We start from the raw sequence: 12317 nt of genomic DNA on the forward strand, positions 1-12317 counted from the left end.
AGGAGCTGAAAAATTAAAGAAAAGTAGGACGTAAAAACAACGACGTCTTCTTTTCCTGAAAGCTCCCCCACAACTTCGTCGAAATCCTGGAAAAACCGGAGAGAAATTTTCCATGTGAATTGCGTGAATTTACCGCATGATGTCGCTACTGGCATCCAATGAGTGCGTAAGGTTTTCCGCCCTCCCTCCCATACCCTCTCTTGAAAAGGAACAGAGAAGTAGGAAAGGAGGGGGGTGTAGGGGGTTAGGTAGTAATCCTACTTACCTTCGGAAGGTGGAGAAAGAGAAGAACAAGATATCCACTGTGTGAGTGTGTGGGTACGAAGTATAACGCAGACTTCCAAGTACGGACACAGTCGATGCTCTGGTTTTCATTCGGAGAGGATGTACCGACTGACCATTGCTCCGAACGAGACAACTAATAGTAATATGTGAAGGGAGATTGGCGTTTCTTTCATCTTAATTCATTATTTTTTTCCTGACGTTGGACTTGATCATTGTGCGGACTTTTTTTTTCTTTTTCCTGAAGGAATTTTCCTAATAATAGTAAGAATTTTCCTCAAGTAAAGGTAAGTTTTTTTCTCCTTTGGAAACTTACGAATTTTATGCACAATAATTTCCATATAATCATGACAATGACTCAAAAAAATTATATGACATTTGTTTTGTGGAATTTTATCCTAGAAAAATGGAAATAATTAACGCGAAGTTCTCAGTATCCACTTGGTGATCGATTGCAATTAAATTCCATAATTGCCAATTTTCTTTGGAAACTCGTGAAGGAATTTATGAGCATGGTTTTTGAACGGATTTACACATTAACGTATAGTGGAAATAATTGGATAAATTAAGCCTAAGAAGTTATGTATATCGAGATCTGAGAGGAATTTATTGTGGTAATTAGCTTAATAATACTTCCGGAAAAGAAATTACCGGAGAAATAACTACCTTGTGACACGCATTGAATGTGTTTTTCTTTTTTCCTTTACATTATAATTGCTATACCGAGTGGAATTCTTAATATCCGACTTAATGAGAGCTAATTAAAAAGTTCGGATGATTATTGGAACTCTTAATTTCCTTTCCGTCGTAATTAAGGAAAGTATCAGATGGGAAATACATTTTTGGAATATCATTCGTACGTGATTAGAGGAATTCGCCGGTAATTTAAATTTCTATGGGAATAATTCTTTTTTATATGATTATAAAAGTGTGCTGTGTCAGTGTGATTTTAATTGGATCTATTTCCTAGTAGCGTGGGCTTATTTTAGTGCTAATATATGTAGCATCACGTGAATTATTGACGTCCAGGTATGAGTTTGTGGAGTACCCTGTACTGTTTTATCCATGCTCGTGGAATTTTTTTCGGAATAACACTATATGAGAAACTTGTTTTCAAAAGGGAACATTTCCACTTTTTGCGTAATGCACATTTCAAATGTTTCTGAATCTTTGGATGAACTCTTTTGAATTATTCAACCGAGGTTATTCGAACGGGAATAGTTTTGGTAGAAATTACAATGTTTTAAGTGGGTGGTTTCTACCAAAAAGTTATACAATCATATATATGTAGGAACATATTAGTTTTGTCAATTCACTTCGGTATTTTTTATTCAATTGGGAACATAACAGAGCGGTTGTCCTATCGACGTCAAGAATTTTTTTTTCAAAATGCCACATTTTTCAAAAGTTCTGCACTTGCAATGTCGCACTGTTCAATAGAAGCTCTCGATAACGGACAACCGTGGAATTGAAAATTTTGTCTGCTAAAAATGAGAGAGTATCCGTTAATGGATAGTAAAATACATTGAGACCCGTTGATGTAATTCAAGAAAGTGTCCGTTAGTGTAGGTGTCAAAAGGTGTCCTCTAACAGGAGTGTCCGTTATTGGAGGTTCTGTTATAGAATGATCGTACGTTACTCACAAGAGAGAGAAAGTAAGGATATCTTACTTGGCTAGGTGAAACCTTCTGGAATCGACGGGTGACGTAGAAATTTCCAATTTTAAAACTTAATCAGTTCCAATCTTGATCAAAAAAGTAACATTTCCACTAATTTTCTTTCAAAACGGAACGTTTCCAAATTTTTGTATGCAGAACTCCATTGAATGTTGATCAAGAAACACAGAATTTAAATATTCTTGTACCACTGCCTCACGATATCTTTAGTCTTTATTTGCTCTGTAAAGCATAATCGCACGATTCTTATCTCCAATCAATTCCCCATGTATTCAGTTAATGTAATATTTCACTATGCATTAGGCCCACAAACTCAGCATATAAAATACACTATTTCATTAACTAAACATTGTTTAAGTGAGTTCATCTAGTTTAACCGAGTTTTCTAAACGTGCTGATTCTTCGTCCTAATTACGCCGGTTGAAACTACTGCACATGTCTTGAAAGTGAAAATCTTTATCAAGTCCGACATAACGACTATGAGTTATAACGTACTTGCTATAACGAGTAGTTTGTTAGTGGTGATCAAATGTTAAAGATGGGGGGGGGGGAAACGCTCGGCTATAGCGAGTTGAAAATCAAGAAACTTTTGCTTCAACGGAAACAAAATCCTATCATCATCCTATATTAAACGGCCAGTTTTTCCCTCCCAAGAATTAGATTGAGAGTATAATTGTTATTACCACTTATCATCGCAAATGTTTCTTGTAAATATAACCCTGAGGCACTTATGAGATAGAAACAGAAAAGTCACATTTTTAATCAACTCACATTTTAATCAACTTAATATTTTTAGGCTTTCCCGCTGTGCACATGAGATGTGTGAAGATTTTATTGGACTTCTGTATATCCCAGTGACACGAAGTTCACGGTCATTGCCAGGGATTATTTGAACGGAACTTGTCGTTTGAAGTCTGTGAATAACTCGTGTTAAGATAATCCCCGACTAGCAGAAAAATGAACGGAGTCAGTGCAGTCATAGAAATGAGCAGTGATACAATAATTGAGAATTTTAATTGTTCACTCAGTGCTCCTAATTGTTTTGAGAATGACGAATTCTATGCAAGAGACGTCTGGGAGAATCAACTGCTGCAAGAATAATACAATTTCACGACTAAAGTCATTCACTAATATTAGAACGCAATAATCATGAAGACGATTATAATGCAGATATAGGAGGGATTTTCTATAATTTTAGTAAAAAAAAGTAATCTGTGTTTTGCAGTAGCTGGCGGAGCAAAAAAATGGAATTCGCTTATGATGATAAGTCGGTTGTAAAGACGATATTCCCGGTGATTGTGTGAGTTCTCGTTATAACGGACTCTCTTACAATGTACACATCTTACGATAAATGCGATAAATTGGTTATCATCCATAGCCACTTGTAATTATGCATAATCAGTCATCATCTCGGAAAGGGTTGATACATTTTCCTACACTTTTCCCTTTTACAGGTGATCATGAATATTCAAAATGAGGTTGGTAAGTAATCACACTAAGGGCGGTATTCACCGACATGGTTTAAACTATAGTCACAATTTTTTGATAAGAGATCAACACGGATTGGTTAAATTCAGGTTTTTAACCAATCTATGTTGATCTCTTATCCAAAAATTGTGATTACAGTTTAAATCATATCGGTGAATACGTTTGATACCCTTTGTCGTTTTAAGAATACGAAATTATGCGAAAACGTCTTAAGACTAAAAATCATATCGACACATCAATTAAATTCAACCACATATCAGTTTCTTCCGTACGTTATGGGTGCGCTACCATAAAAATTAGATTAAATGAAAATAAGTGGTATAAATATGAAAAACATATCAAGTTATGTAATAATAGTTATATAATTACCTAGACATACGTTATTATCAGTCTTGGTAATATCAGTTTCTTAACATTTATCATCATTTTTAAACATAATCATTATCACCGATCGAATCCATCATCCTAGACTGAAGCGTGAGCAAAATGTCACGTAAATTTATATAACTTATTGGCATTTTATTATTACCTGACGATTATAGATAACCGGTGAATGTGCTAAATTCGCAAATGTTATCAAACTAACCAAAATGGTCGGTGATTACGCATAAGAACCGGCTATTATGCAGCGTCAATGGATTTATCACATTTGCCGTAACATATACCGCATTACCCCGCATATGTTGGCCGGCCATAAATCTCGAGGGACACCAGCTTTTCCGATGTTGGGGAGGGTCTGATCCGTTCCCGCATGCGGATCGATCGATTAAACCAAGGTTTAATAAGGCTCACCATATTCAATCAGCCAATCCATAGAATTTTTAGAGTGAAGATACACTACCGGAAAATACGGGTTTTCCCCGGCATGTTGGTCTCCCTCGCTTTTCCGGCATGTCGGCTAATGTGTGAATAGGCACATGTTTGAGCCAGGATAAATTTCTCACATTTGACTTTTTTTTTTTTTTCAAACCGAGCACAACTCAGGTCTATCGCCATAGGCAATTTTCTACCTAGTGAGTTGTGCCGGAAGTGTAATTGTGTGTACATAACAGTCTGAGTACGTATCTAGTGTTGTGTATGATTTTTCAGTGCTGCCATCTATATCTCAGAAGTGAAGTGAGTGAGTGTCGTGACTGAATATTTGTACTGTTTGTAGGTCTGTTACTCTCTGTGGCGAGACTTTTTAACGGGGGAGATCGGCTCGCATTTGCGCCTCGAAGTTGTTAACCACAGAAAACCAACTTCAGCCGACCACCACTGTGGCGACGGTGGGGCTCGAACCCGGGTCCCCGCGATGTGAGTCCGTCACTATGACCACTCGACCACCACAGCGGCCCCACTTTTGACTTGTGTAACTTTTGACATTCTGATGAAATAACACCTCAAAATATCAATGATTACTAGATGTTGTTTGAAAATTCTAAACTTATGTGGCGAATAGTTTAATATTCTGATTCCTACCGACAAAACACGTATCCACAAGCGTTAATCTAAAATTCAATCACAGCGCATTCCTAAAAGCAGACTCTGATTAGCCCGATAACATCACAAAAATAAGACATTCAAGCGTTTGAATCCCAATGATTACTCGAACGCAATGAACGGACTCGACCTTACGAATTATTCCGGGACGTTTCAATTCGTAATTTTGCCGATACTCTTCCGAACGTTTTGTCGAATTCCGGAGCAGTCTCTTGTTTGGTGCTGCAAACTCAACAGTAACGGATGAGTTGCTTCAACAGCGAAAAGATGCTGCAAGCGGTAGCCTTCCGGTGCCGGCCATTCACTTTGACGTTATAATTGAGCGTACAAAGAGACTGATGGACGAACCGCCGGTAGATACAGTAGCCAGTGGCGGTGGTGTCCTGGAAAGCAGATACAGAGACTGTGAGAAAGAGAGAGAGAGAGAGACGGCGAAGAGTAAAAGCAAATCAACTGCGTAAATCTAATTACTGGGATGTAGATGACCCTGTTTAATTCCCTTTAACCCGTTAGGAGTTCCGTGAAAATAAAACTTCTCTTAGACACCTATTGCTATTTCGGTGATCGTTAATGCTTGGCCGGAGACAGTTGCGATTGTGTTTGTAAGTTCAAAGGGATAGTTTTGGTGCTTTTATCTTGTAAAGTGACGAGAGCTTCTACAAACAGAGACGGATGAATCGTTTCTATCTCTCTCTCTCTACACTTCAGTTCATCTACTATTTAAGGTATCCGACTATCACTCTTAGTACTTATTTATATAAAATGGTACTGGAGTGAACTTCGATAAAATTTTTTGGATAGAAAATGGTCAAAATGGTGAAAACAATAATACAGTTTCGACCAACTATGGTACTTTGTATTAAAAAGTCATTTTTATGTCTAATTTTGTGCTAAATTTAATTAATATTCGAAACACGACTGTGGAAAAATTTCCATGAATGAAATGTTTTGTTTGTTTCACAGTACAGTCGAATCCCGTTATAGCTCCCCCTCTCCCGTTGTAGCGTTACCCCCGCTTAGAGCCACTAATTTTCAGCGAACAAATTTTCCATTCAGGTATTATAATGTGATAGAACCTGTTTAGCACCAACTCGTTATAACGCCAACTGTTGTTCGGATGTACCATGTGTTATTTCCCAAAAGTTTCTACAACATTTCTTCTATCATTCTGCTTTTTTATTCCGGAGGGAGTTCAATTTATCATTTTCATTCCATTGTTATTATCGGTCAGCATCACAATTGTTTACAGCATATTACTTGATGAATAAAGAAATGTGTCGTCAGTGGATCTACAAATTACATCGAATACCTGAACGTGTGTAGGGACCAAAAATAATCAACGTATTCAACGAAACAGATTGGTAAGGGAAAGCGTAGAATGAGTGTACTACACCACTTTGTTCAAGCCTGACAAGAAAAGTTTTTGAACAGCGCATCCTTTTACTCGCCGGTCATTACATTTCGAGTGATAGTGTCTGCCTTGATTTGCCCCATTCAAATCATGTCGAAAGCAGTTCTTTCAATATCTGAAAAACCGAAAATTTGTCATTATGAAACCAATACGGACTAAAAAAAAAAAATCAACGCCGTCATTATTTCCCTTTGTTTAATTTCTTTTTTGTACTTATAAAATGCGCCGCTAAATTTTTGTAGAATTAAAATAATTTGAAATTTATATGTATGTTTTTTCTCAAGTTTCTATCAAAAAATATTTAAGTAATTATACAGTTTCCACAATATTACGAACTTTCTCATATTAAAATTGAATGCGTATAAAACAGATTATTTTATTCATGGGGGTGGGGGAGGGTGTGGGAGAACACTAATATGTATATATATACAGTAGTTCACAATAAACGTTTGTAATTATGTAATGAAGCTTCTCCGAAATTTCGGCTATGATTCGATATAAAGCCTAAATCGTTATAGTGTCAAAATTCTTTGGGACGTATGGTGACGTAACAAAGGGGGTTCGACTATACATTCACCTAGTGATGTGTGTGATGTAGGTTCCGAAATTTAAATGTTCGTATGATAAGTTCATAAGATAAACACAAATCCGTTCATGTAGGTGTGAATTAGTTGAAATTAGTTGAAATTACCGTTATCAGAAAATTACACGTGACGGACTTTAGAATATGGTTCTTAACCTTTAAAATGCACAGAATGTTTAAGACTGGATCTGTAAAATGAAATAGAAACAAGAAACTACAGTTAGTTTCGGTTTTCTATTTCTAAAATAAGATTTCATAATGATTCGAATGCCTGGTCCAATTCACTTTGCGGAACTGCATCCAAAGCACGCGTCTAAGCTTGTTTTTTGTGGCACGTGGTGAGTTTTTGACTTCAGTTCCGCACTTTGTCGCTTTGTTTTAGGATCATATAACTGCTGTTTGAAATATCGTCTTCTCTATGCAGATCGACCTGAAAATTAAAACCAATTTATAAAAGCTCTGAATAATCCTGAATAATCCAGTCTTTCATAAATGGAGTTTCATTTTTATCAAAATATATTTTCTTTTCATAATTAATTAATTTCTTTTCATAACTTAAGCATATGAAAACCTGCATTTTGTTTGTCTTTATACGTATATTTTTCCACGATGCTATCCAACTATTTTTTTTTTTCAATTTTGTGCGCCAATATGTACGGTAATTGTACATTTCTAGCTTTAAAATTGGCTCCGCCAAATTAGATATAAATTGATATAATCAGATAAAATTCTGATTCTGTTTTAAGATCATACTAAAAACATCGTATTAACTTCATCCCCTGTAACAATCGATTTCAAGAAGTTTGGATAACTTTCAGCGGCTGAAATGATGCATGCAATTTGCATCTCATTGATTTTTTTTCATTGGCTAAAGTGTATGGAACTAATTTATCACAGAAAAGAGTTGTTTTTCCCAAATCTTCATGCAGGATGGTTCGAATAGTTAGATGTTTGAAGACTTCCATCGTTCTCGGTGACGCACAGCGATTGTTTGCTACGAAATAACGAATTTTCTTCAATAATCTCAGGTGTCCTAGGTCATCCCGTATGATGAACATGTTTTAGCGTATCTCTCTCATCCAACAAAAAAAAGTTTGTGTATTTAAAAAGAAAAGAAACTTGCCGTGAACTTATTTCATCAATTTGTACGTTTCTGTGGTATTTTTACCAAGTTTCTTTAAATTTAGACAACAGATCTTTTTTCCATCTCAATAATTCCACAGGGAAAAAAAAATTACTTCCCTAATTAACGTCCCTGTTGTTTGAGTTAGTTTAACAAACGTGCAGTACTTTTGGGAGTGCGTCGGCAAACGGTTGAGTTTTATCATGCTATCTTAAATACGCGATCACACTGGTGGTGCCATTGTTGGATGTGAAATCTAGCGCCAGTCCTAAAAATTCTTTGACACTATGCATATGGAAAAATATCATATTATAATTTCATGATGATACAATCAATAGAATTTTATATAGAACTTGTGTATTCGAAATATTCTCTTCAAAATATATCTCGAAAATTATGGTTATCCATACTTATATGCGACAACCATATTTTTTTATGTGCAATATGTATATTTCATAATAATTATTGGTTTTTTATTGCACTTACGTGATTGCTTTGTATTTTTGATATAGTTTAGATTTTTTACATAATTTAGTATATATTGTGGCCTTTGTATTTGTATTATTTCCCTGATTTTTAGCGATTTTATGAATGAAAATAAGCTAATAATATTCTTAGAGACGTTGATTTTTTTTATGTCGAGCTCATAAGAACAACTACTAAGTATAATAGGAAATTAGAGCACACAAAGAAGATCGCGTAAAAAATTATTTTTTTAAATCCAAGTATACGTTACGAGTAGAAGAAATGAAATATCTATAATAAATACGTTAATTAGATATTTTGCATTTTTAACTGGGTTTCTGTATTTTAGCAATACATGGCATCCATATTTGTTATAGAGACCTTTTTTTTCAGCCACATCGTTTGGCATTTTCGCTGTTGTGGCCTTGCATTTATTTGTATAAAGAATATTGAATATCACAGAATATTTATTGAATGTTCAATGATGACATTTATTAATAAATTCAATTGAACATAACGTATGTAACTAGTCTTATTAAATTCTCTGCTATCACTTTACAAACTATACATTGACTGGCGATGAATAAGATTTGCTTCGAAGTATTTGCTCAAATTTTCGAAGATATTGGCTGAAAAACGTTTGTTTTGAAATATTTGCACGCGCACCTTTAGCGGCGAAAGCAATGCTATCTTTAAAGCACGAAAACTTGAAAAGGCAATGAATTATCGTCTCACTTATTGGATTATATTTGATTACAAAGCGCACAAATATGATGCCTTCAATTAAAATAATAGTAAAATACTGCCATTTATTTCCATCAAACACTGAGTATTCCCTCATTATTCTACGTCCAGGGGGGATTCACAAATATTTAATACGATGTGCTCCATTTCCCTCTAATTTACAGTAATTCGATGTATTATGATCCGTTCAATAATATTTAACACCATCGACGAACGTGAGCGTAAACGAGATTTAATATTTGCATAGCAAATGCCCTTCATTATGGGGGGTTTTGTCGCATTACGCCTGTCCATCCCCTGTCAACATAAATGTCACTTTCAACCGTTTAATGTCTGAAGACGATTTGCGGATTATGTCGAATGTGTCACAGGTATAAATTTAATACGTGCTCCTGATAAAGCAGTGAATGGCGCAATTTACAGTTAAAAATACAGATACATATTTTTTTTTCTCTAGCATATTTGGTTTATTTCAGCCAGTTTTTTCTATCAAATCCACCTTCATCAACCTCATGGAATAAAATAGTGCTAGTTTTAGTGAAAGTCCGTCTTTCACTTCTAACCTGCACGAAACCTTAGAACAGAATCGTCGACATTTCAGACAGTACGGGTTAAATCAAAACTTTTCATGAAGTCGATGAGGGGGCTGTCCATATTGCGGATGGCGCAAAGGTCATAAGTTAAACAGGATCTCAACTATATATATGTGAAGGATTTTTATTCATTAAAATTTATTTCTTTCACTAAATAACAGTTTATATGGATTCCGAATACGTTTTGTACACTCATTATGAAAATATTTCTGATAAATTATTTGTTATTTGTTTCCGTGTGATTCTGGGAGTTTTCTTTACAAATTATTTTTCTCAACAATTCTGAAAACAGATTTCTGGAGGGTTTTTTCTCACCGATTCTGGATATTTTCTGTTTATTTCTTACAATGATTCTAAAGATTTTTCTGATGATTCCTTACAAAAATTCTGAGATTACTTCATTTAGTAATTTTGAATGGATTTTTATATTTATTAAATTATAAATGGTGAAATAGTTCTTTTCCGTTCAGTTGTTTTTCAGCATTTCTGTAGATTTTGCAAATATGCTTTTTTAGACACCGTCTTTTTGCTTCCAAAATACACGTTACACGCGATAATGAAATTACACATGTATTATGCAATTTACGTGTTTGTAATTTTTTGTTTGCAATACGTTTTTATTGGGGCAAACCATATAAAAGAAGTGTTAAAATAAAATTATCGAAGAATATTTTTATTAGTTCAAAGACCATCATAGTCAAAGTGTACGAAATCATTGAAAGCTGGAAATTTTCAGAAACAGCTTATCAATTTATTTAACAATATACGACTCGAAACATTATTAAAAAAACAGCAAAATCACCACAAATTGCAGATAAAGTAACACGAAGGTGCATTAGAATACATTACGTTATTGTAGGATTCAAATGTTATTATAAGGAATCACAGCCAAGCAATTTTTGAACTACCAAATTCACGTGAGCGAAACCGCGGGAACAGCTAGTCAATCATATATGGGCCTATACACGAAGACAGGGCCGTTTCAAAGAGTTGTGGGCCTAGCTCGAACAGTTTTTGGAGCTTAACTTCATCCCCGATTTTCCATTTCTCGCAAAGGTCACGGTATTCTAAAACATTATATAATCACAGGATGCCATAATATACAAAAGACAAATACATACTTTACGTCACTGTTACGAGAAAACATTATGGAGTTTCATATGAAACTGCAGCTATTATAGATATGATATCAAACGCACGCAAAAATACATAAAAAGAATGTTATACAAGTTTGAGTAATTTATTTCAATTAATTAATGTAAATTAATTATTTAAATAAAGTTATTCAATGTTAATTGCGAGACTTTACACATTTTGTGAAGGATTCTCGTGACAAATGACACATAACAAAAACTGAACACAGATCTCGAATATTTGCTACATTATAGCGACAACAGTGCAAATGCATGCGACAAAAGTTTAGGCACAAATTTTAAATACTCAGAAAGAAATCTCTTAGAAATCATGTAAATAATTTTAGGGACATATGCGGTTGCCATTGCTTTTTATAACATCGTTTTTTAACATGCATTTTCATCGACACAAGGTTTTATAGCAATTCTGGGCAAAACAAATTATGCTTTCTCAATCGCGTTTCTCAGAACTGAAACCGAAAAAGTATTGTTTTCTTGTTCACTTTTTCGTTGACTTTGAGGTGTGAATGGAAGCATGATGCTCGTGAAAGGTCCAGCTTAAAACACTTAATATTGCTTCAAAATGGTAATAAGTAGCTTTCAAGTGGTTGTTTGTACATTTCTGAATTGTGATTGTCATCTAAGATTGCCCATGAATGTCTGCCCATTAAAACGAAAAACTTCCACACCATCACTGAACTTCCACCTTACTGAATAAAGTTCTTGGACTTCTTTGTTGGATCATGCGAATAATACGAATAACCGTGTGGGTCATCTATAAATTCTACAACTTTTCATCACTAAAGAGTTCAGGCGTCATGATCCGCATTAATACGACATATGGTCTCGAGTCTAGTCCAATTGCACTTGCTTATAGGGACGTTTCAAGAATGGTTTGTCGATCATTTTGCTCTTCTGAAATTTCCGACTTCGTGAATTCAACTACAAACAGTTTCCTGTTTCCTCTCGAAATATTCAATTCTGTTTTGTTTTACTAGCAGTATTTTTGTTATGTCTTCATATTTGTCTTTCGTCATGCCAACTGGTCATTCGGAGTTTTCTAATGCTGGGGTTTATAATGCTCACCACGTCCTACCACTCTATAGATGCTTCGTTTAAATAGATTAATTCAATAGAAATTTGAAAAACACATTTATTTTGTGACCAAATACCCATACCCACAATACTTCCTTTTCCGAGGACTGGGTGAAGTTTGCCATGGTGCTTGTCTCACGAATGCATTCAAGATTCGTGTAGCAAACATGCGAAACACGCCTTTGTGACGTAAATTCACGTGGCAGATTGAAATGTGCATAAATTCGATTCTGTACCTATAC

General features: G+C 34.9%; 1 protein-coding gene across 1 annotated transcript in view; it reads left to right on the forward strand.

The window, feature by feature from the left end:
• Window positions 1-301: 301 nt before the first annotated feature.
• Window positions 302-12317, forward strand: part of LOC149085678 (uncharacterized) — a 113750-nt gene continuing 101734 nt past the window's right edge. The window contains exon 1 of the mRNA XM_089232476.1: window positions 302-569. The gene's annotated coding sequence lies outside the window, so the exon portion shown is untranslated. The remainder of the gene's footprint in view (window positions 570-12317) is intronic.

This window comes from Pholcus phalangioides, unplaced genomic scaffold, assembly GCF_987345545.1.
Source record: "Pholcus phalangioides strain wild (caught in Gottingen) unplaced genomic scaffold, Ppha-v1.0 ptg000006l_1, whole genome shotgun sequence".
NCBI classification, from domain to species: domain Eukaryota; kingdom Metazoa; phylum Arthropoda; class Arachnida; order Araneae; family Pholcidae; genus Pholcus; species Pholcus phalangioides.